This window comes from Triticum aestivum, chromosome 1B (assembly GCF_018294505.1).
Source record: "Triticum aestivum cultivar Chinese Spring chromosome 1B, IWGSC CS RefSeq v2.1, whole genome shotgun sequence".
Classification (NCBI taxonomy): Eukaryota; Viridiplantae; Streptophyta; class Magnoliopsida; order Poales; family Poaceae; genus Triticum; species Triticum aestivum.
The window spans coordinates 604,963,802-604,975,094 of NC_057795.1; positions in this window are offsets into that span (position 1 = coordinate 604,963,802).

Here is an 11,293-nt window from a genome sequence, read left to right on the forward strand (position 1 = left end):
TAAAGTCTTCATCTTCTTCTTGCACGGGTGGTGTAGCTTGTTGTTGTTGTTGGGGAGTACTTGGGGAGTCTTGTTGCTGTGGGTGATCAGCCCACGATGCATCCTGAGCAATTGGCCTCAGAGGACAACCAATGCTGATGAGTTCGCTGTTCGTAAGAACAGGCGATGATACCACGTTGTGTTCGATCTGAGGAAGAACTTCATCATCTTCAACATTGTCATCATGACCAATGTCTTCAGCAGCGGTGGGTTCAACTGCTGGTATATCTTCAGCTTCATGAGCCTCTGTGGAAGCAGGCTCATGAACTATCATCCTTCTTTCTTGATGTTCTGACACAGGGCGAACCACTGAAATGGGTTCAACAACTAAGGGCTCTGTGGTAGCAGCCCTAGTCTTCTTGGTCTTGCGCTTCTTCTTGGAGGGAGCGGCATCAGAGGCTTCAATATTCTTCCTCTTTCTGGCTTCAGCCTTGGCAGCCCTCGTCTTCTTCTGTTCTGAAGCGGTTGTGGTGACCTTTGACTTCAAGCCAGTCATGCTGCTTGGGAAGATAATGCGAGGGGCTTCTTGGCTTGAAGGTGTAGGCTGGTCAGCAGGAAGCTTCTTCTTTTTCTTTGCAGCCATCCTGGGGTCAATGCTAGGACGGCCAAGTGACTTGCGCTTCTCAGCCTCATTGTAGGCAAGCACACACGTATCAGCCAAACTCTTCATGCGCTCACGAGAGCCTTGAGCTTCTTGGCGCTTCTTCAGAAAAGCTTCTTTAAGCTCATGCACCATGACCTTGAAGTTTCTGACGTCTTGAACACTGAGCTTCGCCACATGCTTCTTGAATTGAGCCTTCTCATAATCAATTTTGTTCTTCAGCTCAACGATGCGCTGAGCAAGAGCTAGCTCAGAAGCAATGACGCCATTGAAAGAGACGCTGAGGCCAATGGGAAGCTGCAAATCTTCAAAGCTTAGATTGGGGGTGTCGAACCACTCATCAATGAAGTTATGGATGATTGCCACATCAAAGAGAGGCAAGTTGTTGAAGATTTCTGCTTCCTCCTTGCTCTTTATCAGTTGCTCAAGGGCATCATCAGCAAGATCTTCATCACTGGACAGATCAATGGGTTCTTCGCGCAGAATGGCGGCAGGAGTCAAGGCTTGATCAGTATGCTTGACAAGTTGCTTTTTCTTCTCCGTCTTCTTGGAGATGCGGGATTGATCTTCAGACTGCACACTGGCTTCAGGAGGTGCAGTGGCCAGAGGCTTCGCACGTAAAGCTTTTGGAGGTGCTGATTTAGAAGCCTTTAGCTTCTTTTGCTTCTGTGGCTTCGGAGGAGGAGCTGGGGCTTCATCAGTGTCAGCATCATTATCAGAATGATCTACTCTGGCACCCTGAACCAAGATGTAGGTGATGAGGCCGTCAAGGTTGGAGAAGGGGCCGATGACATTGGGTTCTGCATCACGAGAGCCGTCAGCACGAGGAGCAGAGGGACCAAGGTTGAAGTCTAGTCCCAATGACTTCTTGTTTTCCTTGGCTGAAGCCTTTGCATGCTGGAAGTTGCGCTTGAAGAGAGCATCATCACGACACCAGAGTAATGATGTGGGATCGGCATTCTCAGGCTGAGGTCCACGGACCATGCAAGGATAGAAATCTTGTGCAATAGCTTCAGCTCTGTTCTTGGGTTGAAGACCTCGATAGAGAATATCGCCCCAAGGACTCTTGATTGCATTCTTCTCTGCATATTCCTTGGTTACGAACTTGTATTTGAACCACTCTTCAGCCCAATAGCGTCGAATCCATTGGATTCGTGTCTTGCGCTGATGATATGTCTCTTCAGGATCTGTCTTGTAGAGCTCTGCTAGGTCATCAGGCAGATCTTTGGATGTTCCTTCTCGGCACTGTCTGCCACCCTTCCTTGCTGATTTTTCTGTAGCCATGAACTTCAAACTGAATGGCTTCAATATGTTCAAAGGCTTCAGAGACTTTCGCTTGCTGGTCAAGCAGGAACTGGCTTCAGGAGAATTAATATGATGCAAGTATTCTGCAAACGAATGTAGACTATGAGAACCAAGGGATTCTCCCACGGACATGTACCTGTGACAACATTAGAGATGCGAGGGAAGGGGAAGAGGTCATATGCATTCTCAGAAGATTTTGAAGATAAATCAGTTTGAAGACATTGACCTCATGTTGCGAAGACATTCACTTATATGAGGTGAGTCGGTTCCAGATTTGTACCAATCCGTGAATAAGTACAAGTGAGGAATCAAACTAGATAGGAAATCCAAGTGAATAGACTAGGCATTATGAGATGCAGACAGAATAGATCTAACATTGAGTAGGTAGACACCACTTTCGGTAAATAGGATGAATCTATGAAGATCAAAAAGGTGGTAAAAATAGAGTTATAATTACCACACGAAGAACTGCTAGATGGGATGAATAGGAGACCGAGCAGTTCAGCCCACCGTGCCCTAACTTGGCGACGGAGGACACCTACGGAGACGGCGGAGAGGACGATGTCCGCGGCCGGCGTGAGGACGGCGTCGGAGAAGTCGCGGTAGCTAAGTGCTTCGTCGCCGGCGTCATCGAGAGCTAGCGGTGGCGCTAGGGTTTTGACGAGGTGGAGAGGTGGAAGAAGGATTTCTTTACCGCAGGGGACAAGTATTTATAAGTAGGTGAGCGGCACAGCACAATTACGCTGGTGCCCCTGGCGGTTCTTATCTGAGGGGCACGTGGCAAGCATGCAACATACTCAGAGTTGTCCCACGTTCCCACGCCCGCCAGGCATGTCGGAGAGTTGTTCCGGCTTCTCCGGATTTCAATAATAAGGATAAGTCATTTAAAACAAATTTAATGTTTGTCTCTTTGCCTTCTGCTGACTAGGACGCAGAGAAGACATTCGACATTTTCAATAGAATGCATATGATTTGGACAGATAGAGTTTGAGGAAAGCATAGAGTGGTTAGGGTCCGATCACATTCACTTAGTTCAAAAGATTCAACTTGAAGACATAGCTATAAGTGAATGCTATAGAGGACAGAACACTAGTATATATATATATATATATATATATATATATATATATATATGCAATCAAATCATCATAGCGCAGAAAATCATGAAGATAAATTGAAACTGAAGACAAACCAAATGCGAAGTCTTTGCAAAAGTAACGCCATGAGTGAAACACTTCAAACAGAGAAATTTTGTGGTGGCGTTACCCACCGTATAGGAAGTATTAGACCCAGACACGGCGCACAATTATTGTGGCACTCCGAAGTCAAATTCCATGTTAATGTATTCACACTCAGAGTGTAAATCTTCATTGATTGAAGATATACATTACTTTGTGTGTTGCACATCTAAGTCATCAACATGCATAAGTGTTAGGATGTGTGCCTGATCACAGGACATTAGAGGATTCCAAGATATTTAGCTCACACCGTAACTTGCAAAACATTTTCTCATCCAAGGGCTTTGTGAAGATATCTGCAAGTTGCTCTTTAGTGTTGACGTGAATGATATCGATATCTTTCTTCATGACATGATCTCTGAGAAAGTGATGACGAATTTCAATGTGCTTTGTCTTTGAGTGTTGGACTGGATTGTTGGCTATCTTGATGGCACTCTCGTTGTCGCAGAAGAGAGGTACTTGTTTCAGGTTGATGCCATAGTCCTTGAGAGTTTGCTTCATCCATAGAAGCTGAGCACAACAGGAACCAACAGTAATGTATTCAGATTCAGCAGTTGAGAGTGATACACAATTCTGCTTCTTTGAAGACCAACAGACAAGTGATCGACCAAGAAAATGACATGTGCCTGATGTAGACTTGCGATCCACCTTGTCACCAGCATAATCAGCATCCAAGAATCCAACCAAATCAAATTTTGAGCCCTTGGGATACCATAATCCGAGTGTTGGGGTGTAAGCCAAATATCGAAGAATTCACTTCACAGCTAAGTGATGCGATTGCTTTGGTGCCGCTTGGAATCGAGCACACATGCAAACACTAAGCATAATATCTGGCCTAGATGCACATAGATAAAGTAAAGAACAAATCATGGAGCGGTATACATTTTGATCGAACTCTTTACCATTGTCGTCGGGACCAAGGTGGTGTTTGGCTGGCATTGGCGTCGTATAACCTTTGCAGTCTTTTATTCCAAACTTCTTCAGACAATCTTTGAGGTATTTTTCTTGAGAATGAAGATGCCATTGCTTTGCTGACGAATTTGAAGACCAAGGAAGGACTTCAGTTCTCTCATCATGGACATCTGATATTGCTCTTGCATCATGTATCCAAACTCATCACTATACTTCTGGTTGGTGCAGCCGAAGATAATGTCATCCACATATATTTGGCACACAAACAGTTCGCCATCATATGTCTTCGTGAAGAGTGTGGGATCAAGGGATCCTGGTTTGAAGCCTTTGCTCTTCAAGAAGTCTTTGATCGTATCATACCATGCACGAGGAGCTTGTTTGAGGCCATACAGTGCTTTGTTTAGCTTGTACACCATATCAGGATGTTTTGGATCTTCAAAGCCAGGTGGTTGAGCGACATATACTTCTTCTTCAATCTTGCCATTGATAAATCCACTCTTCACATCCATTTGATATAGCAAGATGTTGTGATGATTAGCATAGGCTAGCAGTATGCGAATAGCTTCAAGCCTAGCAACAGGAGCAAATATTTCATCAAAGTCAATTCCTTCAACTTGAGTATATCCTTGAGCCACAAGACGTGCTTTGTTTCTGACGACTTGACCATGCTCATCTTGATTGTTTCGATATATCCATTTAGTTCCAATAATGTTATGCTTGCGAGGGTCAGGTTGCTTGACAAGTTCCCAAACATTATTCAGCTTGAACTGTTGAAGTTCTTCTTGCATGGCTTGAATCCATTCAGGTTCCATAAAAGCTTCAGCAACTTTCTTGGGTTCTGATATTGACACAAATGAAAAGTGCCCACAGAAGTTTGCTAACTGTATTGCTCTTGAGCGAGTAAGCGGACCAGGCGCATTGATGCTGTCAATTATCTTCTCGATTTGTACTTCATTTGCAACACGAGGATGAACAGGACGAAGACTTTGCTCTTGCTGATCATTGTCATCATTGGGAGGATTGTCTTCGGTCTGAGCATTGTCTTCAGGTTGATTTGGTGCAGAGATGATAAGTTCCTCTTCAGGCTGTGCTTCAGAAGGCATGATTTCACCAGTTCCCATCAGCTTGATAGATTCGCTTGGAGGAGCTTCATCTAGTGTACTTGGCAGGAGTTCTCTTTGTGAACCATTGGTTTCATCAAATCTCACATCCACAGTTTCGACGATCTTGTAGAGAAAGAGGTTGAAAACTCTGTAGGAGTGTGAGTCCTTTCCATAGCCAAGCATGAAGCCTTCGTGAGCCTTAGGTGCAAATTTTGACTTGTGATGGGGATCCTTGATCCAGCATCTAGCTCCAAATACTCTGAAGTAACTGACATTTGGCTTCTTGCCAGTAAGGAGCTCATAGGATATTTTGTTCAGAAGCTTATGGATGTAGACACGGTTGATGATGTGACAGGCTGTATCAATAGCTTTAGGCCAGAACTTTCTTGGTGTCTTGTATTCATCTAGCATTGTTAGAGCCATCTCAATGAGGGTTCTGTTTTTGCGCTCAACGATGCCATTTTGCTGAGGTGTGTATGGAGCAGAGAACTCATGAGTGATTCCCATTGTATCCAGATACAGATCAAGTCCTGTGTTCTTGAATTCAGTGCCATTGTCACTTCTGATATGCTTGATCTTCACGCCATAATTGTTCATTGCTCGATTAGCGAAGCGCCTGAAGACATCTTGCACTTCAGTCTTGTAAAGAATTATATGAACCCATGTGTATCTTGAGTAGTCATCAACAATGACGAAGCCATAGAGACAGGCAGTTGTTGTGAGGGTGGAGTAGTGAGTAGGTCCAAATAAGTCCATGTGTAGCAGCTCGAAGGGTTGAGATGTTGTCATGATTGTCTTCGAGAGGTGCTTTGCCCTTGTCATCTTTCCAGCTTCACAGGCACCACACAGATGATCCTTCTTGAACTTGACATCCTCGATGCCAATGACATGCTTCTTCTTGACGAGTGAGTGTAAGTTCCTCATGCCAGCATGTCCTAGCCTTTGATGCCAGAGCCAGCATTCTGAAGCTTTTGTGAGAAGACATACGACAAGCTGTGGACCTGCTGAGAAATCTACCATGTATAGATCATCTTTCCTATATCCTTCAAATACTAAAGACTTGTCAGATTCCATTAGTACAAGGCAACGATGTTTTCCAAATAGCACAATCATGTTTAAGTCACAAAGCATTGAGACAGACATTAAGTTGAACCCAAGGGATTCAACAAGCATCACTTTATCCATGTGTTGATCCCTAGAGATTGCAACTCTACCTAGACCCAATACCTTGCTTTTACCAGTGTCAGCAAATGTGATTTGACTCTTGTCGGGTGGACGTAAGGTTGAGTCCATGAGAAGACTTCGATCACTAGTTATATGATTAGTGCATCCGCTGTCAATAATCCATTCTGAAGCTTTTGGTGACATGCCCTACAGTGCAGTTAGGAGGATAGGCTTCACAAGGTATGTTGTGAAGCATAAGCATTTGATGCACACTAGGATTATCACAGCTTATATCAAGATTAGAACACACAGTATGACAGATAAGAGATTCATATGTGGAATACATAGTAAGCCATTTTATCATGCGTCCCTTTATGTTTTAGGTCCCCAGCAATAATATCGGACGCCTTTGATTGCTGGCTGGAGACCACATTCTGCAAAAGAGAGTTAATTCTTCTTCACCACCCACATTTTTAGGGGTGGCTTAGAAGCAATGAGTCTAAGTGCAGCATCTGAGAATTTCGGCTTTGAAGCCCTAGCAAATAGCCTTGCAGGAGATGAATGATACTCATGTGAATAAGCAGAAAAGTTCTTAGTTCTATGAACATGGCGGTTTGAAGACACATGCTCATATTCATGAGTCTGAGTATGATTTCCCTGCAAAACATTGGCGTTAGGGTGACTCAATTGAGTCCTGTGTTCGTATGAAGCCGTTGGACCATATGATGCCTTTGGTCTGGGGTTTGTCTTCTTCCCTGGTGGTGTCATGATGACATTCACTGGAAGATTCTCAAGGCAGCTTTTGGGAACCCAGATCTTCTTCATAGGAGGTCCATTCCTGCAGTTAGTACCAATATACCTGGCAAGCACTTCACCATTCTGATTTTTGAACAGTTTATAGTTTGCATCAAAGGATTCATCAATGATAATAGGATTAGCACAGGTAAATCCAGATAAAGTGGATGGATCCACTAAAGGTTCCTTTGCAGCAACCCAAGTGGTTTTGGGATACTGCTCAGGCTTCCAGTAGGAACCATCAGCATTCATTTTCCTCTCGAACCCAACACCCTCTTTCCTAGGGTTTCGGTTCAGAATCTGCTTTTTGAGGACATCGCACATTGTCTGATGCCCTTTCAGACTTTTATACATCCCTGTTTCAAGCAATGTCTTCAACCTAGTATTTTCATCAGCAATAGTAGTGGCATCCTCAGCAGAGGGGTTAGTTACCACATCAGTAGTTGAAGACAGAGCAACAGTAGCAGCAGTGGAACATTCAGCAACAGAGGCAGCGTTATCATGCTCAATGCATTTTAAACATGGTGGTTCAAATTCATCCTGAGCAACGCTGATTTGTTGAGCAAGTAATGAATCGTGCTTCCTCAGAAGATCTTCATAATCCACCCTTATCTTTTCAAGATCTTTCTCTCTTTGAAGACATTCAGAAGAAAGTTTCTCATGATCAGACAAGAGAGCATTATGTTGATCTTGAAGGGCGTCAAACTTAGAATGAAGTCTCTGAAGACTCTCAGCCAAAGCTTTTGACTGATCCATTTCTTCGCCCAACATATCATCGCTCTTACTAAGCATGTTTTGAATCCTTTCCAAAGCTCTTTGTTGTTTAGTGGCAAGGGAAGCAAGTTTGACATAGCTGTGGCCAAATTCATCACCTGATTCATCATCACTAGTTTCAGAAAGATAGCATTCAGTTACCTTAGCAGCCCCTGCCTTGAGGCATGGTGAAGATGAAGACGGTTCAGGTGGAAAGGTCATCTCTTTAAGAGACTCCTTGTAGTCATCAAGGCAAGGATCATGACGATTAAGATGACTTTCATAGACCTCAGAAAGCCGGTCCCAGATTAGCTTCGCGTGATTGAGGTGCATGACGTTCCTGAACTGATTTCGGGACAGGCAAGAGCAGATGACATCCTTCGCTATGAGGTTCAGTAGAGTGTACTTGCGAATGTCATCAGCCTCCGCCATCTTGCATAGATCGGTAAGACCAATCTCGGTGACGGTCCACAGTTCGCTGTCCATAGCCATGAGTCGCTTCTTCATCATGGCTTTCCACCGAGGATACTCATGACCGTCAAAGGTGGGGCAAGATACATTCCTCAATCCTGTAGTCGACATAGCTGAAACTCCAGGTGGTTAAACCGAATCACACAGAACAAGGGAGTACCTTGCTCTGATACCAATTGAAAGTGCTAGTATCGACTAGAGGGGGGGTGAATAGGCAATTTTTATGAAAGTCTTCAAAACTTAGAAGTTTCGAAGACAAACAACAGAAATGACCTAGTTGATATGCAGCAGAAGATAAACTACCATAAGCAAGCCATAGTCAAATATGCAATGATGTGAAAGTACAGGACTAATAGCAGCTAAGTAGTAAGGATCAGGATGGAAGATAGTGTGAAGCCAATCAACACTAGTAGTCAAGCAATGAAGTCAAACAGATATACAGATAGGCAGTGACTTCATGAAGACAAACTTAAGTAAAGGATGGAAAGGGATAGAACCAGTCATTTGTTGAAGACACAGGATTTGTTGGACCAGTTCCAATTGTTGTGACAACTGTACGTCTGGTTAGGGAGGCTGAGATTTAACTCAGAAGACCGTGTCTTCACCTTATTCCCCTTGAGCTAAGGACACCCAGTCCTCGCCCAATCACTCTGGTAAGTCTTCAAGGTAGACTTCCAAACCTTCATAGACTTCGTTCACCGGCAATCCACAATGACTCTTGGATGCTTAGAACGCGACGCCTAACCGGCTGGAGGATTCACAGTCCTCAAGTGTAATAAGTCTTCAGGTCACACAGAAAGAAAGACTTCAGTGATGCCTAACACTCTTTGGCTCTGGGTGTTTGGGCTTTGTCCTCGCAATGATTTCTCTCTCTCAAATGCTTTGAGGTGGGTTGCTCTCAAACGACAAAAGCCGTGCACTAACTCTGAGCAGCCACCAATTTATGGTGTAGGGGGTGGGCTATTTATAGCCACAAGGCAACCCGACCTGATTTGTCCGAAATGACCCTGGGTCACTAAGGAACTGACACGTGTTCCAACAGTCAGATTTCAAACACACGCGGCAACTTTACTTGGGCTACAAGCAAAGCTGACTCATCCAGCTCTGGATAAGATTTGCTCTCATTGTCTTCGCTTGAAGACATAGGATTTGGGTTGAGCATCACTTCAGTCACTCTGACTTAGTTCACTTGGACCCCACTTAACAGTATGGTGGTTCCTATGACTCAATAAAGAAGAAAAGGAAACAACGAAACCACACAGTCTTCGCGCTCCATAGTCTTCACGCAATATCTTCTGATGTCATAGTCTTCAATATGAATATCTTCTCATACCACCATTGTCTTCAATGTCTTCATACATTTTTAGGGGTCATCTCCGGTAGGTAAACCGAATCAATGAGGGACACTACCTGCGTTATCCTGCAATTCTCACAAATGCATTAGTCCCTCAACCAACTTTGTCGTCAATACTCCAAAACCAACTAGGGGTGGCACTAGATGCACTTACAGCTACCACATGTTCCACGATGATCTCATCGGATGAACCATGATGTCGAGGATTCATGTAATCCCGTATACAATTCCCCTTGTCAATCGGTACGTTACTTGCCCGAGATTCGATCATCGGTATCCCAATACCTCGTTCAATCTCGTTACCGGCAAGTCACTTTACTCGTTCCATAATGCATGATCCCGTGACCAATTACTTAGTCACATTTAGCTCATTATGATGATGCATTACCGAGTGGGCCCAGAGATACCTCTCCGTCATACGGAGTGACAAATCCCAGTCTCAACTCATGCCAACCCAACAGACACTTTCGGAGATACATGTAGTGCACCTTTATAGTCACCCAGTTACGTTGTTACGTTTGGTACACCCAAAGCATTCCTACGGTATCCGGGAGTTACACAATCTCATGGTCTAAGGAAATGATACTTGACATTAGAAAAGCTTTAGCAAACGAACTACATGATCATGTGCTATGCTTAGGATTGGGTCTTGTCCATCACATCATTCTCCTAATGATGTGATCTCGTTATCAATGACATCCAATGTCCATAGTCACGAAACCATGACCATCTTTTGATCAACGAGCTAGTCAACTAGAGGCTTACTAGGGACATGTTGTGGTTTATGTATTCACACATGTATCACAGTTTCCGATTAATATAATTATAGCATGAATAGTAGACAATTATCATGAACACGGAAATATAATAATAACCATTTTATTATTGCCTCCAGGGCATATTTCCAACAACAGCAGCTTTGGGAGCAGGTTTGGGCTTAGAAGCAGCCCCTGACTTGATTGCATCTCCCATAAGCTTTTGTGACTTGGGTGCTGCTGCAGCATCCTCTTCCTCTTCCTCTAAATATCTTACCATAGTTGAATTTCCAAGAACTTTTGCATGTGTGGTTCTTGCCCTCTTCTTCTTGCCATCTCCAACTTCCTCACCATCATCTGATTCAATTGTGAATTTCATGGTTTGTCCTATTGCAACTTTCCTTTGCTTTGAAGTTGGGACTCTCCTTGCTAGTGCCTTGTTGTTCAACCCTGGCTTGGTTGTAGCAGTAGTGCCATATTATTTCTTCATCACTTTCTTCTTTGAGGTGGCCTCATCCTCAACAACAACATATTCCTCATCCTCAGAGTCTGAGGTTCTCTTCTTTCTTGTTCTAGTGTGGTTGGCTTGGGCAAGTTACTTGGTGTGCTCCTGCTGCCCTCATCATAGCTGCTTTAGGTACTAGTGCCCTCACTCATTTTCACTTACTCTTCAGATTTATTCTGGCTATCACTCCGGTCAGACATCTTGGCAGGCAAACTGACAACAGACCCTGTGAATAGATATAGATGAGGTAGAATAGATGAGCATCAGAAAGTGCAGAGATTTTGCAAAACAAATGAGT